Below are 27,625 nucleotides of genomic sequence, written 5' to 3'. Positions count from 1 at the left end.
TGGGTTTTTGGTTGGGGTTTTTTTTTGGGTTTTTTTGGGTTTTTTTTTTTTTTTCAGCTTTAATTCCTCCAGAGGAATTTCAGTGCACTACCTTAGTTGTTCCTTTGTAATCCTGCATTCCTGTTGCTTTATTAAATACCTGGAGTTATAATCTTGTTTATGAAATCGTTATTATCTCTCCAGTTGCAAATTGCGGCATTACGTAGAGAAGTGATTATGGCATGAGGCATGGAAAAATCGGATATGCAAATGAAGCAACTTAAGCATAATGATGGTTCAGTCCCATAACGGGCGAGAAAAACATCACTTTGCTTCTGAGTTGAAGTGTGCAGCTTTATACCAACTTGCAAACTGACCCCATCTTTTTCATATAAATGCTCCAACCGCCTGAAACAAAACAAACAAAAGAAAAGAAAACAAAAACAAGCTGTCTCAGAAAATATATTATAAAAGTAGATTTACTATTATAAATAGAATACTTTTGCTGTGGTTCCAGAGCAGAAAACAACATATTTAAAAATCTTAGATGCAGTGGTCTAAGGACTTTGGTTGTATATTGTTTAAAGGGAGAATTACTTTAAAGGGTCAGCAACTTCTGGGTTTGAGTGTGTTGCATTAAATAATAAGTAAAACCTAGTGTATATACTTACCTTTTTTGATTGAGATTACTCTGGAGAAGTTAAAACTTAAACAATAAAGATCAGGTTATCAAAATGCTTATTTAAAATATTTTCTCTTTCGGGGTAACTATTTGCTGTACTAAGGATCATTCTTGCTCTGTCATATTCTCCTAGTTATTCACCTAGCTGCCCCACAGTTGAGCTGGCCTTATCCTGGTATCTCTCTGCCAACCCTGCACACATTCTCAGCTAATCCAAGTAGCAGCAATCTCATTTTGAGACTCTTTTCTCCCCCTCCTCCTTGTTTTTAAGTGTAACTTTAATGGTGTGTTGCTTTGGACCCTTTGATGTCTAAAAGGGGAGTAGGAAAATAGAAACTCGAAATGAATCAGATTTTCTTGCTTGCATCTTTCCCTGGCAGCGGAGTTAAAGCTGTGGCTTGTGTTCCCCGGCATTAAGAGGATTGTTGACCAGCTTTCAGAGTTGACAAGGTCACTCAAGGTACTGTGACAGGGCATTTAGGTACAGGAGTTGATCCTGTGTAATGTTAACCCAGGAAGCTGGGGAGAAATGGGGATGCTCTTTCTCCTGATTTTTCTTGCCTAATTAAGGGTGTAGGAAAAGCAGGCAGTGCAACAGAACAAAATGTAATTACGGAGATGATGCCTGGCATGTGTCCACTAAGCAATTGCGCCTCCCTCCCTTTTCAAAATAACTGTATTTTAGTTCCTTTTGGAGCAGTTTAAACCTTTGAACAACTCCACTGCTCCTGCACAGACCAGGGAGGAATTGGCCACACGCGCCAGGGAAGATGTTCAGAGTTTACTCACTGGCTTGCCCAGGGTTTGGGCGCCGTGAGGAGTTCCCTCCGTCACTCTGGTGCCAGGATCCAGAAATACCGGGCAGGTTGGGCCAAGAGGAAGTCAGAGCTGCCCTGCTGAGGGAAGGAAATGTCTGGAATTCCTATTCCACCATTCACAGCCCTAAAAAGGGATTTTTTTTTAATTTTTTTTTTGTGCTTTGTCCTGTATTTTTGCTCTGTTGTCTGAGGGAGAGCCAGAGATGTGTGTTTGAGGGAAGTCAGTGGGGCCAGCAGATCCAGATGATGCTGGATGCTGACATGGAAGCAGCTGTGGCACTTGGTGCACTCAGAGAACACCATAGCTGTTAATTCTATAAAATAGCTTTTCCAATTGAGATATCCATCCTGGGACAGCTGATCTTTTGTACAGCACAGCCCAATCAGGCCCTTAAAGCAGCAGCAACACCAGAACTTCCTGGAGGGAGCCTGCACTTCACTGCACACTTTGGCAGCCTCACCATAGGCCTGAGGGATACTTCCAGATTTCTCTGTAATTAATGAGCACCTCTGCACTTATGGCAAATTACAGTGTCTGATGTAGAATGTTGACCTACAGCTGCCCCATGCCAAGTAGCCTATTTAGACCTATTTATTTCTAAATAGAGCCTGTAAATGATAACCGGAAACTTCACTGTTGATTCATTTGCTCCTAAACGCTTCCTCTTTCAGGTATTGAAGTTGAAATAATTTTTGATAATCCTATAGTTACACTGTGCCTTGGATTTGTTCTATATTTATTATGTGAACACTCTCAAGCTATTTAGCATTCCTGTAAAGCCAGAGAAATTAGAGATGGAAAGGGCTTGTTTGATCTTGCATAGCCTGTCCAATAGAGCTTTGATTATATACTTCACTTGTGAATGTCCCAAGTAATGAAAAACCTTCCACTTCTCAAAAATGTTGGACTGCCAGAAGTTTCACTGATTTTTGCTGCTGCCCTGCAACATGGCCAGCTCTTGTATAACCATCTCTTTGCTGTCACCGTTATGCTTATTTTGAAATGTTATTTCCTCATTTTTTCTCTCCCCGTCATTATTTGGTTTTCTTATTGTGTTTGGCTATTTTTCTGAAATTAAATTTATTCTGTGCTCAGACTGCTTTCAGACTCCTAGCACCTTTCTTTGTTTTTCTGGTACATCAAACATCTGGTTCGTGGCTATGCACGATTTTCATTCCCTTACAATTTTTCTTTTAAGAAAGATTTTAAATTAGATGAGGTTCTCTTCCTGCCTGTCTCCTTTCCCCATAATACATCACTAAATGAGTAAGTTCATCCCAAAAGGGGCTTATTCACAATTTTCATCTATTCCAGTAAGTTTTCAATCCATACAATAACTTCAGAACCAAGTCAAAATAATGCTGCGGATGCAGAATTTTATGAGAGTTTGCTTCAAGTACTTTGCCAGAATCTAAATATACAACTTCTATTGTTCTATTAATACTGTCATCCTACTTGATATACACCATAGATATATCTGGTTTGTCAAAAAATATCCGCACTAAAACAGTAATTCTAATTGGTTCAGGCAGCTCAGTTGTCTCCCTTATGTGCTTCGATTTTTTTCTGTTAATTTTTTACTCTGTAAACATTAGTTTGGACCATTAGTGCCAGGATTATTCTTCTCTTCTTTCTGGAAGATTTATATCGTATTTCTAATTTTTCCAGTATTCTGATCTCTTGCCATTTCTCTGAGAATTTTTAGAAATAATTATTCATGTTCTGGAGAGCTAGTTAGATAATTCAGTAAAGAGTTTTTGTACAATTAAGAATGGTAGGTTGTGGATAATAATTTTAAGCTTGATCAAAAGTCCATGGAAGCCAAGTCTTCTTAAGGCTTAAACTACTGTATTAATTTTACGGAGATCTGCCTCTCTTTGCTTCTGATTTTTTGCTCACCTTTCACATTGGGCAAGTTCATAGGTTAAAATAATGTAAATCAGCACAAGTCCACTGGAGCCTTTTGTGCCATTTGAAGAACCAGCCCCTCAGGATTAGGTGCCTTCCTTTCCCCATATATGCTGTTGGGATGAGAACTACTTCCCTCACAGGAGTGTTTAAGGCTTAATTTTTTATAGCATATAAAGTGCTTAGAGATGTTCAGATGAGGGATGTTGTGAAAATGCAAAGTAGTATTATTGTTGATAAATTATTTAAAATATTGTGGTCCATTGAGAAAATACTGGTTTGTAGGCAGTGAAGTGGTTAATACGATTGCATCTCTTACAGGTTTCACCAGATACACTCACTCACTTACAATGGATAATTGTTAGCTCTTGTTGTGCAGATGCTGTTGCAGATGGAGCCCTGTACCTGCATGCATAGCAAATGAATTAGACTGGCAATCCCCTTTATAAAGCATAAATATGTAATTTGTTCAGCTGTTGTAATTAAATATGTATGTGTGAAACAGCCACCATTCAGGTCATTAATGATGCGCCATGCCAAATTAGAGCTTACAGACAGTAATGTACATTGTTGTGCAATGAGGGAATTGCAAATAACATAGCTAAGCCTTTCCTAGTAAAGTGATGGATTCAGTGGCTTTAAAAGGAATATTTATATTTCTAGCATTTTGATTGCTTCAGTCTATATTTACATTGATGCTCAATGAAAAAGATACAATTGGATGAAATTTTTCCTGTGTTTGTTTTATACTCTTTGAACATGATAGAATACCCATTAGGTACGTGTCACACAACATTTATTGGGTGTAACATTTCATACCCGCTGGTAATAGGCTGAATATGCTGCTATGATCATTCTTAAATATATAGTCAATTAAGACCTGGTAAGTACCTTTTCTTCAGCATAATGTAGACAAACAGTGTATCAAAGCATTTGGCAATTTTAATGTTTTCAGTGTATCTGCTCTATAATCTTTGGACTTCAAAGACATGACTGGTAAAGGAATCCTCACTGTGGTAAACAATGTATATATTTCCACAGAAATCTGCCTGATAGAATAATTGCTGTAATGAATTAAGCTTGCCAGCGTAGTGGAGTTGTTTAAATGCAGAATGTCTTAAACATCAGGCTTGCTTTCTTCTGTCCACATTATTTCTTTCTTTATATTTAGCAGAAAAAGGTAATATGGCTTCAAAAAAAACATTCCTTGAGTCTTCTGGAAAGAACAAAAAGTTACAGGCAGCTGTTGTTGCAAGGCAGAACGAAAAATCATAACCTTAAATGCATCTGAAACAATCCTTCCTAAGCATGTCTTCTCCTGTTTAAAGCAGACGAAGGTTTAGCCCACGTTTTGTTTTGACGGTGGGTTCCCAGTATACGAGAGCTAATCGTTCTGACCTTTCGGCCAAACAGGGCAGCAGAAGGAAGCATCTCAGAGTTAATTCTGTCTTGTTCACAGTGGGAACAGAACATTCCTCTGTGATCCTCTTTCACATGATTCGCTTGGGCCTCCTGGAAGCCCGTCCTGATACTATTAGTGCTGGGCTTCTTAGGTCTAAAGGAGATCGACGGCGCTGACATCACCTGCCACTCACGGGCTGCCCCAGGCCGGACAGCCAGAGCAGAGGTGTTAAAACTCACATCAAACAAGAAACTTCCATGAGATATTTTCTGTATAACTCCAGATTTCAAATCTTCATCAAGCTTTCTCTATTAACTCCCTCGTATTTAATAAGAAAAGGGAGTAGGAAATGGGATTAGTTGATAGTTTGTGGGGGTTTACAGTGAATTTTTGACTTTGAAAACCTAGACTAAGGAAGTAATGAGTAAAGATTTTAGTCTGGCCGAGAGCTGCTGCAAAGCACAAAACTTTCCATAAAACATATGCTTTAGTGGATAGACCCTCACAAAAGCTGAATATTTCAGTTGTTTAAATGCATACATTAAAGGCAACACCAAAATAATGATTTGTAAAACTTCTAACATTTTTGTTAAATTATAATGTGAAGGCTTTCCTGCTTTTTATTCATTTTATTCATTTTATCTCTTCCTTCCTTAGTAATGCCACTCTCTCTCTTCAGGATAGTTTCCTGAAATTCAGTTTTTCCTGTTTGTTCATAGGAAAGTCCACTTGATTTACAGTACAGACGAGTCAGATGTGCAGGGTCCTGGCGTGTTCCTTTACTGCATTTTGACACTACAATTATTGGTGTACTGGGAAGCCATTTCAAGGATGACCACAATGACAACAGCCCTGATCACAGCCAGGTCTCCTGCAGGGTACCCCCAGTTTATTTTTTTTCCCCTCCTTTCCTTACCTTTCCGGTGTAGTTTTATGAACATTGGAGTTGCTGTTTCAAGACTTTAAGTAGTTGCATTTTGCACCCCTTACTTGGTGAAGACTCTAAACTCTATTTGGTTTGGAGGGTGGGAGAGAAGTGTTATTTTTGTGCCCATTAAACAGTGTTGCATCACCAACAACTGCTGTATAATCCAAAGTCTATCCATTTCCATCCTGGCATGCACAGGCCATTGGCCGTGCAGAGGAGTAGCTTTGGGGAGCTTTCATGTGCACATTCCAGTCCAGGAGAACAATTCAGCTTTGGAAACAGACTGGGCATAAAGTGTGTTAACCACCCGATGGCCTTGCGGGCCTTCACTTAACAAAGGGTTAATGCTTTGAGGCTGTGCAGAGGCCGTGTTCCCTCACGCCAGGGACCCTCATGCCAGGCCGTCAGTGCAGATGAGGTCGAACTGGCACATTTAATAAATTAACCATTTCCTGGCAGGGCGGCAGGCGTGGGGTGGCCGACAGCCAGGTACTCGGCGATAAGCGCCCGCGGGCCGGGCCGAGGCGAGCGGCTCGATCGCTGGCAGTTGCTGCGTTGGCCAGTGCTGCAGTAAACACTTTCCCTTGGATGTTGGTGTTCTGTTGTGTCTGGCAGTCACAGAGGGCTGCTTGAACTTTAGCCAGAGGCAAATATTTATACATCAGAGCATGCAGTGTTCAATGGGTCCGGCCTGCGAGTGCAAGGCACATGGCGGGGCGATCCTCTGAACCGCGCCCGCGATGCGGCGAAGCGGGACCATCTTGGGGGTCGCGGCGGGTTTGGCGGCAGCACGAGCTCTGGAAACCTGTGAAAACACTGCCTTCCCCGCTCTTGGTGGAGGGGCCATCCTGACGGGAGCCTTCAATTCCTGTTGGAAAGTTTACAGTTAATATTTTCCCTGGAACGCTGTCAAGCTTTTTGACAGTGCCTGAGTGTATGCTGAGCTGTGAAATTGAGACGCGGAGCAAGTTGTGAGAAATCTGTTTCTACTCAAATCTGTAAAGGTTTATAAAAACTTCAGCGGAGGAGGAAGGAGGGGGAAAAACGCTGGGGACAAAAAGAAGCCCTGGGGCTGGGGCTGGGCTGGGCTGGGCTGGGCTGGGCTGGCTCGCCGGGCGCGCGGCGGGGCCGCCATTTTAAGGATGCAGCGAGGGGCGAAGCTCCCGCTCCTTACATGGCGGCTGCTCGGCTGCGGGGCCGGCCAATGAGGCGGGCGGTGCCAAGTCACGTGAGGTGCCACGACGGCACCGACAGCCATTTCCTCATTTCTGGAAAACTTCGGTGCCTCTGCCGAGCGCTTCGCTGTGTTTTCGGTGCCAAACTCTCCCTGCCGCATGTGCCTCGCAGGCTGGCATTTGTCCATAAAGTTATTTTAGTAGGTAAAAAGTCTCGGAGCGCTGGAGCTCTGTGCGTTCTGTATGTAAAATGGATTTCCCTTGCTGGCCCCAGGCCAGGAGCGCGGAGCACGCGCTGGGCGAGGGGAGCGCGTCTCTGCAGAGGAACTGGTGGACTGACACACTCTAATTTTTTGGCTCCTGACCAGATGAGCTAGATGGATGCCAAAATTCAACAAAATAACACATTATTGTGTAATAGGAACAGCGCTCAAAGTGAGCAAGAGCTCACAGGAACTGAATACCAGCACTTTTTTTTTCCCCTTTCTTTCTTTTTTTTTTTTTCCTTCCTTTCTTTCCCCTTGTACAGCAGAAGCTCAGAACTGGCACTTTTAATATACGGCTTCAATGGAACATGGAATAAGTATAACCACAATGTAAAGAATGAGGGATAATGTACAACCGGGAAAACGAAGGGGAGGAGAGAGTAAGGGAGGGAGGGAGCGAGCGAGACGGAGGGAGTTAAAATTACTTTTGTGAGACTTCCTTCAAACATGCTCCATAGTGCTCAGGGCTGGTTTAACCCTGTCTTCCCTGCAGCAGATCCCCAGCATGCCTCATGCATCCTTCTTTCTCCTTTAATTCCTCGATAAATAAACACACATGTTAAAGGCAGCACCCAGCACTGCATGCTGCTGAACTGGGGCCATCAAAAGGGTTGAAATCAGTGCAGAAAAAGCCTTCCTAGAAAAAACTTTCCTTTTTTTTTTCCATTTTCTGTCTCTGAAAGAAGGAGAACCTGTGTGAAATACTGGATTTCCTCCTCAAATCACCAGCATCGCCTGGGTTTGTCCTTACTGTAATAGCACCTCCTAGCACCAGCCCAACTTTGCAGTAATAAATTAATTAAGCTTCCCTGAGAAGCTACAGCGTTCCGTAGCTTCATCTGCAAGATGCAGGTGTCTCTGGGGCTGCGCATGGCAACTCCTGGAAAGTGCAAAGCAACACAATAGGAAGTGAAAACTAACACAGCCTATGGAAACTGTGAGGGGTCGTTGGGTCAGCAGCATGTAATTACAAGAGCTGGAAGGCGGCCAGGATGAGGATGCCCATCGTGTCAGGGAAACGCCATGTGTCCACACGGATTGAGAACTTTCTGGTTTCAGGATTCGTAAAATCATAGAATGGTTTGGGTTGGAAGGGACCTTAAAGATCATCCAGTTCCATCTCCCTGTGATGAGCAGAGAGGTCACCCATTTGATCAGGTCTCCTGGTCCTGCTGAAATGGAGACCAGGTAGGAGGAGCATTCCTGGAGGAATTGTGGAGGACATGCTCCTGAATGGACAGTGCCAGGACTTGGCTCCCATTCCCCACTGAGAACTGGTGGACGTGCTTGCAAAGAATGGGAAGCAACCTTCCTCTGCCCTGAGACTCCATCATCCCAGAGCACAAAATAATGGCCATAAAGCTTTTCTCCCCCATTTCTTCCTACCCTCTACATCTCACAGAGATTTCCCCCCAAAAGGATCAAAATCCATTGGAGCCTAGGCCGATTACTGTCCTCTTAGTGCTCCTGTTGGGTTTATCTGTCTTATCAACCCTGTGTACTCCTAAGACAGATACTGGTGTGGTAGATTATCACCAAGATCTAAACCAGAGACTTTGCTGGGATTGTGTCTTAAAATCTGTCTGAAGAGGGCAAGTACACGTTTCTCATGCCATATCTCAGATTTGATCTGCCAAAGAGAAGTAAAGGGTCCGTGTCTCCTTGTTACTTTATTAAAAAAGCCTGCCATAAGGATTTGAGGAAGTTTGAGGAATATGGTTGCTGGATTTTAATGTGAGGGATGCAAGCAACCACCAAAGGTGCTGGTTTGGGTTGAGTCCCAGTTGTGCGTGCACCACTCCTCCCCATTGTCCCTGCTCTGAATTGCTTCCAGGCAAGAATAAACCAAGGTAAACAAGCTGGTTTGGTGTGTTCATGGCCTTGGGTAAAACAAACCATATTAATGATATGTTATATTATTTAATTTGTTTTTTTAATGCCTTATCAAGTACAGGATAGAAAATGCAAAATAAATAGTAAATAAAAAATAATGATACGGGAGTTAGAGTCATCCTGGTGTGCAATAACATTAAGTGTGGCTGTAATTATGGTTTGGACTTTCCATGGTAAAAGCAGATTTTTTTTTTTCCCTCATAACTGGTTTTATATCCTTCTGGAACAAAGTAGAAAAATCTTGTGGCAGTTTTTTAATTGAGGTTTTGTAGCTTTAATGGTCTGATGCTATAAAGAAGTCAACCCTTCTGCCAGTTTTTTAAGGCCAGATAAGGCTTTGCCATCATGTTGAATGCATGTTTCTCCATGTACATGTATCCACACGCTCCTTTCTCTTTTTCTTTCCCTGTTTGTCTCTGGGAGAGGGAATAGGAGACCTTCAGAGCAAATATTTTTAGAGGATTCAGAGATGTAAAAGAAGTTGTTCTCCCCTCAGTGTGTTTGGATTGTTTCTCTCCGTGGAGCTGGCTGGATGTACCTGTGGTATTATAGAAGTGAAGTGAAGTGCAAAGAGAACATTTCTGGGAGTGGGTTTATGCAGATGAGAGTTATGATGGAACCACTCCAGCCCCACAAATACCTGCAGTGCTGCAGAGGATCAGCTGCTGCCCCACTGTTGGCTTTTCAGAGCAAACCCTTTTCCCAGCTGGCAGGGAAATACCTGGGACTCTGCTCTGGAGCCGGGGCTTCACAGCCAGGAGCGCGTTAGAAGTTAATACAAATTACATGAGCTTTACACCCGGAGCCCTGACTTGCCTTGGGTTACCATTTTGGCACAAAGGGTTCAGGGAACATCCAGCTTTGCAATGGATCCTCTGTCCAGTGTCCAGCTTTGGAGCACATCCCTCTGTGTGGTGTGCACTTCCCCAGGGAAGAACTGGCTTTCCGTGCCTTAAAGAAATAAGATAGCTGTTAAAAAACCCAAACAAACAAACATTCAAACCAGTCAAAAAGCAGTAAATAAGGGGTAAATCCCCCCAGCTTGTTGGGAAACCCAGGGCTGTGAGTGGTGTGCCCTGTCTCTGGGTAGCGTCAGGCAATAAAGCATCACAGTTAAAGCCAGTTTAAAACAGTTTGGATGCATCATTGGACCAGTGCAACTTCATCATCTTTAGAGATGAGCTTGCATGGATGTGATAGAAGAATTTTGTATTACTTCTCTCTTGGGTTTTGGGGTTTTTTAATGTGTTAATATTTTCCACTCAAATAAAAAACATTTTAAGAATTGGGGGGGAAAAAAGAGCCCAGGTGCAGTAACAATAGCTGATCCCAAACAAACAGCAATTCACTCTTGCCACTCTGCAAAGATAAAGCCTGTCATGTACATTAGCAAAAGATAACTGACATTAACACAGTAGGCAAGGTGATTACGTACCACACTATTGACTCTGCGTGCTCATTACTGCTATTTGGTGGGTTGCTTAAGTGGGTACCTGAAGGTTAAGTAATAACTGTAGAAAGAATGAGAGGGAAGCAAAGAGAAAGAGAGAAAGGGAAAAGAAGAGAGAAAACATTGACACAAGGTTAAAATGGAGGAAAGTGGATAAGTGGGGGTGTAGATGTCTGAGGAGAAAGGTGAGGTGCCTGTGCCTCAGTAAGTGATATTTAAAGGCTGGTGGCTGAGTAAATAATGCATCCAGTTGTGTTTTCTTTGTTATTTTTAAGTGTGTAAAATAATAGAAGGAAAACACAACTTTGGGGTAATCCTGTGACAGTGCAAAAGCCAGAAGAGAACCACAATCTAAATTTCCCAAGACGTGTTCTCTCTCCCCAGCTTTCAACAAATCCGAGAGAGTGCAAGGTCAGGATATGGAGGTTTTTTAAAAAAACAGCCGCCTTTTAACTCATCTACATTTTTTTTCTGTGAGCCTTTGAAAATGCTTTGTTTATTTTCATACTCTGAGTGTGCACAGCCAGAGAATTCCTGAGCCTTCCTTTCACGGCTTGGCTCCAGAGCTGTGATGGGAGTCGATGGCACGGCTCTCCCAGCCCACGGTTAAGGGCACTGGCAGGGCTTAGTTAAGCCATTGACAGCAGCTCTTTGGGGTGTTGGGCATCTTTCCTGTCTCTGTGGCCTGTGTAGTGTTCTGTGGGCATTGCTGCTTCACGGTGAAACAGGAACTGTCTTCTGGAATCGATGATTAATGCCGGCTTTTCCTCTGGAATGCATTTCTGATATTATATTATCATGCTGCAGAATCAAGTTTAATTTCAAATTGTATTAACCTATTTACGAAACATATCAAGGGGACATTTTTCAAGGGAATGGTTCCCTTCTTTATACAGATTGGGAAATAAAATACTTCTTTTAATATTGCGTTCTCCAGGCTCTAGGACTAACTATTTCCCTGGAATTAATATCTAAAAGGGAGTGATTGCAAATTTTATATTGACGTGCAGAACCTAACATTATGACTTTTTAGGGTGTTATATGCACAAAATATGTATGTACATTCCAAACTAGCTAATAGTTTTGCAACTGGTGAACATAAATTTTAATATCTATACTTCCCAGCTTGTAGCAGTGTTGTCTGAAGTCTGGGATGACTGATGTTAATCTCCAACTTGTTTGTGGCTTTCCAAAAAATGAACTTGAAGTAGAATAAAATGTGGTGTAATTCCCATTCATATTCAAATTTATAATAAAAAGTGCAGTGTGGGATCTGTCCTATATACTCCCGCTTAGCCAGACTTTAAAATGTAGCTGTGCTCTTGCATTGCAGAAGGAGGAATATGCACATATGTTAGCTGTTAAGTACATTGCTGTTCTTAGGGGCTTGCACTTAGATGTCTCCCATATCATAAATTTATCCTCCTTTGCCCTGAAGTTTGGAGTTTTCAAACATTAAGCAAAAACAAAGGAAAGGTGGAGGTGATGGTGCCATCTCAGTTTCTTCTCAGGAAGCAGCATTTGGGGAATGGTGTCTTATTAAGACACGCAGGAGAATTCTAGAATTCCATTTTTTACTCCTTCTCTGGAGTTAGACTGAAATTACACAAGCCTCGTAGCTGAGAATTTTATAGGTAATCCCTTTGAAGACAGAGGATGAAAGCCTGGCTTCACTGAAGGAAAGAGGAATTTCTGCTGTTGATCTCAAGCTGGCTCCGAGTTGCTCCCTTGGTGTGTCCGGGGACTTAAGTCGTTATGCAGCGAGAGCAGCGCTGCTCGGTGTATCCCAGTCCATGCCTTTTGTTAGGCTGAGGCACGTTTCATGGCAACATAATGATTTGGAGCCAAATTTCAGAGATGCTGAGCCCCCCTCCTTTCCCCCCTGCCACTTGCATTCAGGTCAGCGGAGCCGAGAGTCGAACCCTTCCAAAGGAACGGCGTATCCGACAGGAATGAGGCAGTGTGCAGGACTTTATTGGGTGTCTCTCTTGCGCTGTAGCTTTAGCCATGAGCGCTGGATTTGTTTGAGAGCAAACAGAGACGCACTAATTGATGAGAGTGTTATGCAAATAAAAAAGAGAAATGGGATGGGTAAAATAAAAGAACTGTAAAACACTTTATTATGCCTGGAAAGCCAAGTTAATCCCAGAGGAATTCTGCTAGGATAAAATGTTAGCTGCTTGGACATTTTAAGCTTTTAAGAGTTGTCCCGGAATTTTCTTTTTCGTTTTCTTTTGTTACTTTGTTAGTCTACAGAAATGTGGCTCACGTTTTCCTCCCTTTCTCCTTTCCTTCCCCCCTCAGATGAAGGTAACTCAGCCCACGCTTGGCTTGCAGGGGAGATGAAATGGTTAAGCAGTTGAACCTCAGGTGCTTTGTTCTTGTGCTGGATGCCTGCTGCTGGGAGGCAGGCAGGAACTCCTCAGGAACGGCAGGGCTCCCGCCGGGAGCTGGGACTTTGCTTACCCTACAAGACCAAGTGGCTGCAGCGGAGTGACTTGGGCACACTGCAGAACCCCAAGCAGGGCAGGTAGTGGGTCCATTAGCTCAACTCCTTTTCTGACCTTTTCTGTCACTGTTTCCCCCACATTTCACGGACTTTCTCCCTCTTTCACCTCAGATGGGTAGGCAGGCAGGCTGCTTTAATGAAAGCAATACTGTGTCAAGAGGGATTGCTGGCAGAACCCTTCCCAGCCAGTCTGACCTAGCACCTCAGCAATGTTCTTGGCTTTGGCCAGCAACAGCTTGAAAACCCAGGTCTGTTTCTGAATCCAGATGGTGGTGCGTTGCCATATGTCAACAACACATGTCATCCTGATTAAAATTTTAACCACATCCATTCTGCCATCCCCATAAACCATCCTCGGCCCACTGCGTGGCAAAGGCTCCTTCCACACTGATTCCGTTCCTCCAGCAGGAACGTGCTGCTGGCATCAGTGCAGGCGAAGCCATTGCCTCTGCAGTGGTATCCGCCTTCCCATCCAGCTCTGTGCCTGCAAGCTCCACCTGTGAGGCTGCATTGTCCTTATCAGCACTGCTGGAACAAGGTCTTTGCTTCAACTGACTCCAGAGTCAGGCTTTAAGTGTTGGAACAGAAAAGAAAAGAAAAAATCCCCCCCAACCTTAACTTATTTAATCACTTGTCAGGGCCTGTTGAGTTGTCTGTTAGGAAGTGGCCTGCCCAGCCTTGGAAAGAGAGATAACGTACTCCTGTTGAAACACAACCTTGTCAGGTTGGCACTGAATGGCATTTTGAAGTTGCCGATGTGTGGAAGACCAGCCCAGGCTGTTCTGTACCTGGGGTGAATGCAGCTCCCTTTACCTTGGTTTCTCAGTTCTGAGGTGCAGACCTTTCCCTGAGCCATGAACACAAATTCCAGCAGTTCCTGGGGAAAGGAAGTGTCCTCCAAGGGGTTTGCATAGAAAAGCTCCTGTGCTTTTCCATTTGTCCGAAGAAATGGTACCAGTGGGCAGCAGGGACAGGGTGTGTTACTAAATTCAGACCTAGGGTCTCACTCCAGTTGTTTGGAGACTGGGAGAATTTGTGAGGTGGAAGTTGTTTCCCGAGCTGTGCCTCTCAGTTCTTTCCCATTTCAGCTTGGTTTCTGCTCTAGCCTCCCCTCTGCCCGTAGGTAATGCTCACAGAACATTTATCCCTTTGGCTAATTTCATTCCAGTATGACAGACAGATAAAAGCTCTCAAAGACACCAAGTTTCTTTTTTTTTTTTTTCTTTTTTTATAAAAATGGTGGCTGGGCAGGGAAGAGACACCCCCATCCACATCCTCCCAGGAGGAATGTCGGCAGGGTGAGCCTCACCTTTGTCTGTCTGGCACGTCAGTCAGCAGATGCAGAGCTTGGAAGCAGCCACACGCAAGCTGCCTCTCACTCTTCCAGATGTGAGGGCCAGAGGTCGGGAAGGGAGGAATCACAGGGAAGGGGAAGATGAATCATAAAGGAGTTGGGGGAGAAGTGCAGGATGTTGTCCTGGGAGGAATGAAGACATGCGATGCGAATCCTCAGGAAACAAGGCTTTGTTTTCTCTGATGGTTGTGTGGAACAACTTGTCTTTCTGAGAAGAAGAGGGGTGCCAGAGCAGGAGAAAGAATCTGGAATGGCTTCTGGTTGTTAAATATTTTCTTTTATACATGTATATTTTCCCCCACCTCTTTGGAGTATGGTGGATCTGACAACCACATCTCTTCGGGTAGGGCATTAACTCTAGTATTAAAATGTCTGGTTTGGAGCTTGTGGAAATTAGGAAAACTGGTGGTAGATGTTAGGTGTCTGTATCTGAACTTGTTTATGGTCTGGAAGAGTTGTTTTAAAAGTCGCTGCAGTCCCCAAGGGGAATCTGGGATGTTCCCCATCTAAACATAGATATGGCTCGTGTGAGTAATCTCCTAAATCACTGCAAGTTAGTAAAGGGAGTATTAGGAATTTTGAGAGAGTGAACTTTTTAATTTCCTTTGGAAGGAAAAAGATGTTTTAGAAGCCAAGGATGTTGAAATGTTGACCTGCTCTAAGGTCTGGGACCATGTGAAGCATTCACTTCAAAGCTTGGGTCCCTCTATCACAGCAACAGTGGTATCCCTGTTCCAAAGAGGAGCCTAAAGGCAACACTTGGACTCGAGATAGGACTTTGGACAAGAACTTTTAGGGAATTACCTCAGTCCCCTAATTACTATAGCCAGTTTAATTGCATTTATAGAGCAGGTACCCCCAGTGGCATCTTCAGGTTCACATTGTGAGTCATAGAGATATAAAACACAGAACTAATGAGGTACCAAAAGGAAAAAAAAACAAACCAAACAGAGAGAACTTCTCTAATACATTGTGCACAACTGCCTGCCCTAGGAAAGAGATGTATTTGGATCCCGTTTTTCTGGGCAGACACATTTTTTCAAGACAATGCCAAGAGTGTGCTTTCGGTTCTCTTTCAGTGACCGAGTGCCGGTGGGTATGTGCCAGTGGAGAGAGATGCTATTTATAAAGCTGGGTTTTATTTAGTATATATTTGCACCAGCTATTGAGTTAGATTTCTGGCTAGCGTAACACAAGACAGCTCCGTTGGCTTCTGTGATTTCCATAGTTCAGAGTCTGGCATATGTTTTTCTTGCAATGTATATTGACTGCCTGGCCTGTTAAAACTCTCACCGCTAAACCTACGCTGTTGTGTAATACACTGTTGACTTTTTGCAGGGCTGCTATGAATAGCTGGAGGAAATGAAGTAGCTGTGAGGATGACTTTTCTTACACTATATAAAGTCTGCTCGAGGCTGATACAAAATGTAAATGTCTTTGGTAAAGTTAGATGTGGAGCCTACGTCTAGTGGAGAAATCACAAAATGGTTTGGGTTGGAAGGGACCTTAAAGACCATCTCATTCCACCCCCTGACATGGGTGGGGACACCTTCCACTAGACCAGCTTGCTCCAACCCCCATTCAACCTGGCCTTGAACACTTCCAGGCATGGGGAAACCTGTGCCAAGGCCTCACCATCCTCTGAGAAATCAGCTTTGAAAAAGTCCAGTCTCAGTTTTGCCTCTGACCTGCTCAGGGATTTGGGGACTTGCCTATGTTTCAGTCTCCTCTTCCATAAAATGGCAATAATGTGTGAGGATTAATTAGTCGTAGCAAACTCTGGATAGCAAACCCTGGATTTTGCAAATGCCAGCGGTACTGTTTCAAAAACTTCCTTTTCTGGGTTAAAAGGAAACAAGCCTAAGGATTATTGAAATCTTAAGCAACATTGTTGAATGTTTTTTCAGTGACGCAAATACAGATCTCGGCTTTAAAAAGATCAGAATGGACATCGATGGTAAATAAAATCACCGGCCAGTAACTTGCAGCAATTAAAGCAAATTTGATTAAGAATTGACTGTGGAGAAACTTTCTTAGAGACAAGTAGAGACTGCAACCCTGGGTTTATGGCTGCATTCCTGCACTTCCAATGTGTGCATGTGTTCACCACCCACCAAATAGACATTGCTGGAGGGGATCCCTTTGGTGCACAGAGTTTGGGTGCTGTGCAGTCATTGTGAGCTCAGGTGGGATCTTCTTCCTTGTGTCTCAGACCAGGACACGTGGGTACATGCTGAGGGGGCCTCAGCCTGGAGAAAAGGAAGCTCTGGAAGGACCTTCCCACGCTCCACGACTCCCTGACAGGAGTGTACTGGGCTCTGCTCCCATGGAACAAGCCCCAAGTTGCACAGGGGAGGTTTAGATTGTAGATGAGGGAAAAATTCTCAACAAAAAGAGTTATTGGGCACTGGAACACACTGCCAGGGCAGTGGTGAAGTCACCAGCCATGGAGGGATTTAAAAAATGTGTGGATGTGATGTTTAGGGATATGGTTTAGTGGTGGGGCTGGCAGTGCTAGATTAGGGGTTGGACTCAGTGACCTTAGCTTTTCCAACCATGGCTTGAAGAAAAGGCCACCCAATTCTCCAGTCAACCCTTAGGGACTCATTTGATGCATGCAGCAACAGACAAAAATCCAAATTATTTATACCCCTGCTTACACTGGACTGTAGCATTTGCAGCCCTAACATCAGGCCTTGGGAGCCCACCTCTGAAACTCCTGCCTTCTTGCAAGCTTTGCGCTCATTTCTTCTTGTTTTCTCAATGATGAAGCTTGTGGTTTCATTCTTACCAGATTGTTTTCTTTAATTTAATGGGATTTATCTTCCAGGTCTGAAAGGGAAATCCTTTGATTTTGTCAGGTGTTTAGTCACAAGCAGTCACGTGGGAGTGTTTTTCATCAGTGGAGAGAGACAGATGCAGCTGGAGAAGACAACTCTAACATTTTTGGGATGGGAAGGGTGCTGGTCTGCTCTTTCTCCACTGGTGTCCTGGGAAAGCTTGGGTTTGACGTAGGAAAAGCTTGGTGAGGGACGTGAGCACAGGCAGCAGAGGAGGCAGAGCTGTTGTGCCTATCATACCTGCAGGTTATGAAATGAAGGAGTTAAGTTTCCCAACCTGACACACGAGTAGCACCCTGTTATTTGCTTAACAAAGATTTTTGTGTATGCGTCTCTCCAACCCAGTGTGTTTTAAATTCACTGCAAATAATTCTTTCAGCTGTTTCCTAGACATCCTGTCACGCAAATGGATAAAACAATATAGCCAGCTCAGTGGAAAAAACAATAAATTATACAGTAAAAAACGTATACAGTGTACTCTTTGTGTTAGGGCCCAACTCGTCGCTGTGATGCTCCAGGTTTACACCACCAAAAATTCACTTACATGATAAAATATTGGAAGGAGAAAGTGGCACATCAGGCTGGTAGCATGATGTGAATGTGCCAAAGTTTTAAAAATTATCAAGAGCAAAATAGCTGTGAGATCCTGCATATGAAGTTCATTACTTTCTGATAATGATGACTTTGGTAGTGTTAACATTTAGGAAAATATTTCTTCTTAGAACATTTTCATATGCATATTTAAAAACTGGAAATCCACTGTTTGCACAGGAATGCCATTAACATCATAAATCAAACTGCACCATTAAAGAATATACTAAAAAATGGAGAAATTAAGATAAACGCTTTGTTTTTTAATCAGTAAGCCGGGGTGAAATATATATATTTAATATAAATCACTGCTTCTGCAAGCTGTGAGCAGCACGTACCTCCTTACAGGCAACAGATTCGGGTGCTCTTGTTTTCTCTCTGGAGGTACTTGCCTCTCTCCCCTGATTACATTTGGTATTGAGACTCCTAAAAGCAGGCATGAGGCCAGGCACCCAGTGGAGCTCCAAGGAGAGGATAATTTAAGTAAGATGAAATCCTGACAATTTTTACGGAGAGTGAAACTCAAATGTACAAATTACCTGGGAATGCTGGAAGTTGATGGTTTCCCCATGGAATAAGGCTCCTGGAGCAGGGAGGTGCACGTGGGGACCGTATCAGGTTAGCATCTGGCAGGCCGTGATTTACAGAACCCAAGAGCGGGGCACGATACACGGTGCTTTCAAAGATCTTTGTGCCGGTTCCAGTTTAATTTCCTCCCAGCCCTGCGTACACACACAGAGCCCCTTTCCCATCTGATCTCTATATAAAGGATGGGGAATGATGTGTGTGAGGAAGCCGAGGAGGATGCCGCAGGGCCAGCCCAGCAGCCGTAAGTAGGTGTTGCAGCGTGCCCCTGAGGCATTTCTCCAGGCTGTTACAGGGACCTTCTGGGAGCTGGTGGGAGAAGTGGCTTTCCAGGCTGAGCTGGGACTCAGTCTGTGCAGAAACAACCCACAAGGTACCGGGCTGTGCTAATTATGGAGGTGAATATGGGTTGTGCAACCTCTCCAACAGGCTCAGGTCTCCGAATATCCAAATTTGTTCCATAGGAACCCTGGAGCAGCCACCGAGCATTCGGTGTCAATCTGCTTGTGTTTAAGCGCGAGGAGTGGGGGATTGGTGGCCCGGCGCCAGACCTGGGCTGCCAGAAGAGCTCAGAAGTTTCCTGATCCCGCTCCCCACCTCCCGTCTCCGAAGGGAGCTGCCGCCTCTTTCCCATGACAGCTTTGTCACCCGTCCAAAACGCAGGCATTTGTCAGGATGTTCTCTCCTTTCCTGATGGAAGAGGCTCTGTTTCTGCCTTGTGGCGGGGAAGGAGTTGGGCTTTTGTGGTCTTCCCTTGCACGGGCTGGTTATTTTAGGGAATGGGCAGCAGCAGCACCGTGCTCAGGACTGGGGCAGCAGCAGCCCGTGCAAGTTCCTGGCTGGAGCCAGGCTGATCCACACATGTGCAAGGCCAGCATTCTTCAGGGGGCAGAGGAGAGAGCCTTCATCCCCAGCCACTTGGCTCCCCGAGAGCTAATGTGTTTGCAAATATCCACTTCATCATTTTTGCCCACAACATGGGATGGTTTTCTGTGTGTTCTCAAAGTCAGCATTTAATCCCAAAACCCCGGCTGCACTTTTACTCCACTCCACACTTGCCATTTTAACATCAACCCACGCAGATTCTCACAGGATCAGGAGAACCACTGCTTTTACTATGTAAAACACACACGTAAGGTTGCATTAGGATAAACACAAAATAGCAAGGAAGGAAAGTGTTTAATTTGCAGCCCAAAGAGCCTAGAAATTTGGTTAAGGATAATCTCAGTGCACGAGTAGGTATCCCTTGCTCACACCAGGACCAAATAACAGCCCAAGCTCACAGTGCACAGTCAGGCCCTCATTTACCAAATTATACCGTTCTCAGTAATGTTCCCTGGGTCAGTGGGTGAGGCAGCTGTGGGTTAGGACACTACAAATCTGACAAGAATTAATGCATTAGTAATTCTTTTTAAGCCCGTAATGTATCCACAGCTTCCAGGGGAGGTATTTTCAGATAAGAAATGTAGAAGTAGGTTGTTATATTAAGCTGCCTCTCATTAATGGGAGCCTTTCCTACCGTCGCTTCCGATTGCATTAGTGGCAAATTCTGCTCTTTCAAAGATTAATGGTCTGAGTGGAATCTATAGCGGAAGCAGGGCTGGGGACACCAGTGAGTTGGCTTTAGATCATGCCTTGGCTGCAGATATCCTGGCAAGTTCTCAGGGAGGATCTTGGTTAAGGATGTTATGGATGGAGCTGTGTTAGGATGTGTGCAGTGGGCTCCGGGTGCTTGGCAAGCCCCTCTCACAGCCACTGGAGCTGAGAGTCAGATCCCAAACATCCATGCCTCAGTTTCCCTACCTGGGAGTAGATTGTAACAGCATCCTCCTGCAGAGGGATCCTGAGGAGTTATGTTAATTTCTGAGGTGAGTTGTCCACATTTGATACTGGTTACACTGATAAGAGTGATTCACTGGCAAAGGATGTCCAGAGAATCTGTGGCTGCCCCATCCATGACAGTGTTCAAGGCCGGGTTGGAAGAGTCTTAGAGCAACGTGGAATAGTGGAGAGTGTCCCTGCCCATGGTAGAGGTTTGGAACAAGATGGTCTTTAAGGTCTGTTTCAACCCAAAGCACTCTGAGATTCTGATACTTCAGTTCTGAGCTAACTGGTGTCCCAGGACTTACAGATCCATGTGTTGTAGAGGAGAATGAGCACATGGCTGTAGCAGGGAGCCTTCTTCAATACTTTAAATTATTCACTGGCTGCAGAGATATTCATGATTCAAAGCAAAGTGCTTCAGTTGACTGATGAATATTGTCTCCCAAAAAGCCATTGAATACCAAGTATACTTTTCAAACAGGATACGGAAAACTATCTGTATGCAGGCAGTCCTGCAAATTTGTTGTAAACAAATTTATTCTCCTATAGCACACCTACGCTGTAAGTCAAAGCACTGTCGTGTGGAAGGTGTCTAGGCAAAGATGCATTTGCCAGCTCTTGTTCCAGCCTGCAGAAGGGCTCTTTAGGTGTTCCCAGATGGTACTCTCACGAACCCCTCTTCAATTAAGTGAAATTTTTGCAGCACTGACTTGCTAATACATCTTGCTTAGCTGTCCCTTTTATTCATAGTCACTATCTGCTTTGGAGGTTCCCTCTTTTCTCTCCCGTCCATCACAACATTCTTTTCTTATATATGTTAAATAATAAAAAGCCTTTTCAACACTCCCACCCCCAAATCATTAAGCTAAGAACTGTCATGAGAAATGCATGTGTAGCAGAGCAGAGGAAGTGGCAGTGAGAAAATATGGCAGTGCCACACATTTCTTGTGTTTTAGGTACAATCCTGCCTCGTCATCTTCTTGCAGATCCAATGCTTTTGCAACACTCAATTTTCTGAGGTTGCTGCTTTTGTTGGTACCCTTGCAGCAGGTGCAGATGCAGGGGCTGCGGCCAAAGCTCAGGCTGTTCTGCAAGGACTCTGAAGAAGCCTTCATGTTAAGCAAATTTAATTTTTCCTGGTTATCATCCCCTTTACCCCTTTGCCCGTTACACCTTTTGGTCGTGTAAGAGGGCAATAACCTGACTGAAAAGAGGCTTCATAAGTCCATTTGCATAATACATGGAGGACAAGCAGGGTTTGGTGGTAGGAGTGTTTCATCCATTGCTCTCTGGTTGCAGTTGTGCTCTCTCCTCGTGCTGGAGCTCATACCAGGCTCCCCCACTCTCCTCCTGGTTTCTTCCTTCGCCTTCCCTTTCCTCCTAATAAATTTAATTAATGTTCAGCTACTGTGTTCTCTGCCGGGCTCCACGGAGCGGAACCTCCTCCCGATGGGACGTGGCCTGGCAAACACTGCTGCTGTCCCGGGGAACTTTGGACTTGTGACACAGCCAGACATGGGGCCAGCGATGGCCCAGCCACAGAGAACTTTGTGCAAGATGAGGATGAGTTTGTAACAAGGCTCCTCTGCGGGCTGCCAACGCTTCCCAAGGGCTGGTTTGGCAGCCTGGCCGTGCCAGGACCCTGAGACCTTCCTGCCATGCCCACTGTCCCCCAGCCAGAGGAGGAGGTGGCGGCCGTATGCCACGCAGGGATTCCCTTTCCTCAGGGCTGCCAGGTTAGAGCAGCTTAGTTCACTGATCAGAGAGCAGCGGCACTACAGCAGAGAACTGGGGCCTTTCAGTGTGTAAATAACTTAACACTGCGTGTGGGTTTGATTTTCGGCACCGAGGTTTGGCGTGGGCTGTTTTTTCACTCACTCCTCCACACCCAGGGTTGATCTGCAGCCACCACAGTGAAGCTCGCCCGGGTCTGAGGCTGCCCCTCCGCCGGCGAGACAAAATATTTTCACGCTTTTATCTGTGCAAATTAAATGAGTTAATATGGGATTAAAAAAAGCGCTTGTTTATATTGTTGTCCTCCTCTAGGGTAACCATCTACAAATTGATCTAAAAAGATTGTATTTGCTTCAGGGAAAAAAAAAAGAAAATTGTATTAAGCTGCAATCGCACTAATTATTGATGGGGGGGGAGCTGAGCTCTGGGTATCATGGAGATTATAATAATTATATGGAGCTGGGTTTTAAAAGCAGCATCCTGCGTGGCTCTGAGCATTGAATTAAACTGGAGTTTTCTAGCAGACATCTCAGTTGCCAATAGTAAGGTCTGAGTGAAGAACAAACAATAAACCACAGTAATCAAAGATAAAAAAGATAAATTTGAAGGAGAAGGAGCGTAAGCGTGATCTTTCAAATCAGCATTTAAACTGAACCGCGACTGCAGCAGAAACTTTAGTTCAAATAAGAACATTCTGCATGACTTCTAAATTTGTCATTTTGTGTACAGCATTTGTGTACTGGCAAAAGGCTTAGTGTTAAAGGCATTTCTGTCAAAACAACCCGTTGCTTTGGGGGACCTAGTATGAACTTTATTGGCAAAAGCATTTTTTATTTGTATAAGGTACAGTTACAGTAGAGGAGTTTGCCAGCAGAGCCGTACGAGGAATTTCTTCGCCAGGCTGACCTAGCCCAGAGACTTGTTCAAAGTAATCGGTTGTACATCAGCTTCACTTTGCTCTTGCTAACAGCAGAGCTCCTTGTGCTCGAGAGGAGCACGGGGCTTGCACTGTTATTAAACTTCAGCTGTGCAGAGGTGCCCATATCAAGGAGTTGGGTTATGATCCTGTGCTCTGGCTGGTGGAGGCAGCTGAAGGCTCCTGCCCTCCATGCCAGGGCACCTGAGCAATGAAGGGTTGGGGCTCTGCCACTGGGACCAGTCCCAGGACCACACAGCAGCCTGCCCTGCAGGGTGCTACGCCCAGGGCTGGCACTGGGATGAGAACAGCAAGGACACAAAGTGGCAAAACTGGAAAGAAGCAAGATTTTAAATAAAAGAGGAAAAAAAAGTAGTTTAAGGTAGTGGCAATTGTTTCAAAATGTAGGTAGGACAAAGATCATACATAGAGGCATTTCTAAACTGACTGCGTAATGGGAAAAATGAGATAATCTTCTAGGGACATAAACTCAATTAAAACAGATCTTTATATAACTCAGTTCACCCATTAAAACTTAGCCAACTATCTCACTTTTCAATGTGGAACATTGTCGCACATCCGTCGCTTTCAAACGTGCAAGCAATGTTTTCACCGATATGGTTAAGTAACCCAATACTTTGTATAGCTGAAAGATCAGTGGAACAAAGTATCCATCTAATTAAATCTAATCAGTCAGTGCACAAGCTTACATTGTGGTCATCGCCTTGGTATGTACGGGAGGGTTTGAAGCAGTGAAGCGAGGGGCATGGGATTGAATAAGTGTTAGATGATGAAAGGCAAGGGTTAAAAACTTTCAAACTACAGTGTTAACATTTCTTCCCTGTCATCAGCTATCTGATATTTTGGTATTTCAGGGAGGGGGGGGTGAGAGAGAAAAGAAACGAAGAAAAGAAAGAACAAACGAAGTATGCGTGGCATCTTGATCCTGGGTAGAGTTCCCTGGAAGCTGCAGAGTTCTGAGTTAGTCTGTACACAAAATTAGTTGCATCCTCTCATTTGCAATTAAGGCTTCCCCACAGTGTAATGATAATGTCGTTTTAGTGATAGAAACTAACATTTTCCTAACTTTTCAGACTTCTAGTGGCAGACTTTGGATGTCTCTAGCGGGGAAGTTGTCGGTTCTTTGCAAGACAGTTTTACGGAAAAAAAAGGTTGAAGTTTGGTATAGGAGCTGCAGCACACTAGCTGTGTCTGATGTGAATAATAACTACTGCTCTCTTCATCCCCTAGATCCAGATAAGCCCTGCTTGCCGCAAAATAACAACAGGCCTTTACTCATAATCTTCCTAAATGTCTTCTGGTTTTTGAGGCTGCTTCTAAAAACTCACCCAGAGCTGCAGCAACACGAGGACAGGCCAAGCCAGGGATGACTTTCAGCTCTTATGCAAGTGGGCAAAACTGTGCTTCAGGGCAGACTTTGGCCATGAACTTGTTGCTCATAGGAACTCTGACCATGTGGCCAAAACAAACCTGAATAATGTTCAGAGGTTGGGGCAGGTTCTCGGGGCCAATCGATGCAGGTCTGCAGAGATTAACAGCACCATGCTGGTGATTGGTGCTACGGGGGGCTAGGCCCCTCATCACATCTCCATTGGAATTCCAGGGAAGCCTCACCCCCATTGCCTCCATGAAAATCTCTTTCATTAACTTCTTCCTTCTCATCTCCGTGCTAAATGAGCCAGGGCAGCCTAATCTGGTGACGTGGCTGAGGGCTGTGCTGGGGATGTTGCAAGGCTTCTTTTTGCTCCATGTCGTCAGAGCTGTTTGCTCTTGTCCCTTCCTGGGTCATCCTGCTCCAGACAGGTAAATAGAAACATGGGACCGTTCCAATTCCATGGGTCCAAAAGGAATGGTGTGTGTTTAGTCCTGTCTTTATCATCCTACCTGTGCTGGAGATATTTTCCTTACTGCTGGGTAAGCCCAGATGTACACCATCTGCTTGTCTTATGATCTTTGACATGATTGAGAGGCCACCAAAAATACCCAGTGATTGCATACTTTTCGACTGACTGGTATAAAAGGAGAAGATGTTAATAATCAAGCGAATAATATTTGCTATTTTGGGGCCTCCTGAAATTCTTGGGAGATATATTTTGAAAGTAGAAGCTAAACATTGTGTGTGCATAAGCCTTTGCATATATCTCTTCCCTTAGCCATATGTTTGAATACACACAGTTTTACATGAAATATAGCAGAGTCTATTTTAGGTGTGTTTGAAAAAGTCAATAGCCTTAGATTGGCTGCCACAGCCTGCTCTTGTCAGCCGTTTCAGTTCTGACTTTCTGTGAAGTCGCAAGGTCTTGTGACCAAATATCTGAAATGCGTATTATACCTCTTGGGTAAAAAGTAAAAATATCCTTCTCGGTACACTTTTGAGCAAAATACTTCATCCATTACCCTTTGGAGAGAGGCTGGAGTGCCTGTTGCCAGCATGGAGATCAATGGGAGCCCAGTCCCTCAGCATCTTGCCAGAGCCCTGCTCCAGATGTCCGATAAAACTCCACGGGGCTCGTGCTTTGAAAAGAGCGTGGGCTCTGTGAATCGCTGTTGCAGTAATAAAATTGCACCTATTCCAGATCTTGTCTTCTCCATCCAATTAGAAGAGCATGTTTTCTGCTTAGGGTTTGTAAAAGTTGGCTGACCAGCTGGGTTTCATTCCTTTCTCCTTTTTTTTTTTCTTCTTCTTTTTATTCTGTGTTTTTTCCCTTTTTTTAATATGTAACATTCGAATCGATGTTCAGTGCCGTTCCCTTTGATAGTTCATATGCTGGTTTATGAGCGTGGCAAAACCAAAAAAGGTCAGATAAAGGTTAAGAAAGACAGTTATCAGGCCTGTATAACTGAGGTATTTTTAAGGCTCTGCTAATTGTCAGCGCAGTTAAAGCATCATTCATAAAATAGTGTGCATTAAAATGACCATAGCCATTTTTAAGAGTATGGAGATTATTCCTTTGCCAAAAGGATTAACTCCACCTTCTCATCACTGCCTTTATACTGGGGTGTTTTTCCATGGGAGAGAATAATTTTGGGCATTTTGCCTGCAGTATCCAGGCTTAGACCCCTCGCTATTTAACTGTTACAGCTGGCAAAATCTGTGACTGAAAATGTAGCCATCTAACATGGCAACAGCCAGAACAATAAGACAGGCAAATCTTTTAAATCTGTATTTTATAAAACATCTGTTAAAGAATATTAAGTCAGGAGTTCTGTTCGCATATTTGCTGTGTTTCGCTTATTAAACTCAAAACATTACAGCTTGACTTATTTTTCTTAATAGCATTACTAGCCAGGCTTAGGAGAAAGATTGGGAAAAAAAATCATGCTGTTTTTTTAGCCTCCTCTGAAGCCTCTGGAGTAATGACCCAGGCATTCTGGCCCAAAACCCCGGCAGATTTTACAAGGGCTGCTAGTTACATTCACCTGGTTTGGAGGGAACCGTAACAGATTTTTCTCCTGATGTGTTTGCCCGCGTGCTGAAACGCTGCCATAACCCGTCCTTGTTCTGTGGCCAGCCCGCGCGGCAGCCGGCGCTCATTTGTCTTTTGTCTTTCAACCATTCCTCATTCTGGGTCAGCAAATTCTGGTCTTCCTGAAGAACTGGAGTGTCCAAATCAACATCTCAAACCTAAACTAAAACATCTGCTGGGTCTCGTGTGCTGGCTCAACTGGCAGGAACTATAAAACGGGGCGAGGACAGTCCCAACTTAACCCAAATTTTCCAAAATGTTTACAGTGTGGTGGGTCAAACCACAAGAAACACAGGCTCCAAAGTGGTTCTTCCAGGTACATTCCTTACCAACCACAGCCATTATGGGATATGCTGGTGATACTCGCCCTGAGGGAGCCTCTTAGGATCTCAGCTGTGAGTCCCAACGGAGCAGCAGGGTTGGAAAAGCCCCCACGCTGTCATTTGGTGTGTGGAGACATGCCCTGAGGTCACACGCTGGGAAACAGGGCAGCATTCATGGGACTCCAGGCTCAGGCTCACTTCCTAACCCAAGTTGTTGGATGCCGGGCTGGTGGATACCATGAATTCATACAGTCAATACATATAAAAATGGATGATCCAAAAAAAGCCTGTTGTTAACTTTTCTAGCACTAGTGTATACTAATGAACGGAGTGGCAGGGCAAACAAATGCTTAGAATGTTTAAGGTACACATACATCTTTGTGTCTTGCCACCTTCCCCTGTATGTTGACAGCTTACAAATGCCTTATTGAACAGGATTCCTTAAAATGGAGCAGATACTCCTGGGGAGCAATTTTCTGTATTTTATCAGCCTTTCAAAAAAAAAAGCTATAGACACTTGCAACTGCTGGTAGAGTCATATTTTAAATATATATTTTATGTAAGAATTTTACAGTTATCTTATTCCATCTGATGAATATATGTATTTTTTTTTTTACCTGGGCATACTAAAGTGTGACTAGTTGTTTTATTCTAAAGCATTTAAACTCAGTAACTACATATATAGACTTTACTAGATGCTTTACTAATTTATTGTGGCAATGTGGTATTTAGACCACTGTTTAAGTGAAGTTTGCCAGTACAGTTAAAAGAAATTAGAGACACCATCACTGCTAAATCACTTTACCATTCAAAGAAGAACTGTAAACATATGCATTCATTTAATTATAATGGTACCAATTATAAGAGAAATTGTAATGTTGAGAGTAGTAGCTTTTATGTGATCATAATAATGGCATATATTTATCTTGGTTTGGCAAGTTAGGTCTTTCTTTAATAGT

The 27,625-nt window shown here is 43.9% G+C and overlaps 1 protein-coding gene and 1 long non-coding RNA gene across 20 annotated transcripts in view; one reads left to right on the top strand and one right to left on the bottom strand.

Moving 5' to 3' along the window:
- The window catches only part of NFIA (nuclear factor I A), a 350,043-nt gene that overhangs the window by 165,018 nt on the left and 157,400 nt on the right, over positions 1-27,625 (top strand). The window lies entirely within an intron of this gene.
- LOC110477149 (uncharacterized) overlaps positions 40-27,625 on the bottom strand; it is a 67,431-nt gene continuing 39,845 nt past the window's right edge. The window contains exon 2 of the long non-coding RNA XR_014956856.1: positions 40-27,625. This exon is cut by the window's right edge and continues 15,758 nt beyond it. This is a non-coding gene — a long non-coding RNA (uncharacterized LOC110477149).

Source organism: Lonchura striata, chromosome 8 (assembly GCF_050655825.1).
Source record: "Lonchura striata isolate lonStrDom1 chromosome 8, ASM5065582v1, whole genome shotgun sequence".
NCBI classification, from domain to species: domain Eukaryota; kingdom Metazoa; phylum Chordata; class Aves; order Passeriformes; family Estrildidae; genus Lonchura; species Lonchura striata.
Note: the sequence above shows the minus strand (reverse complement) of the source record. Positions and strands in the feature narration are given on the sequence as shown.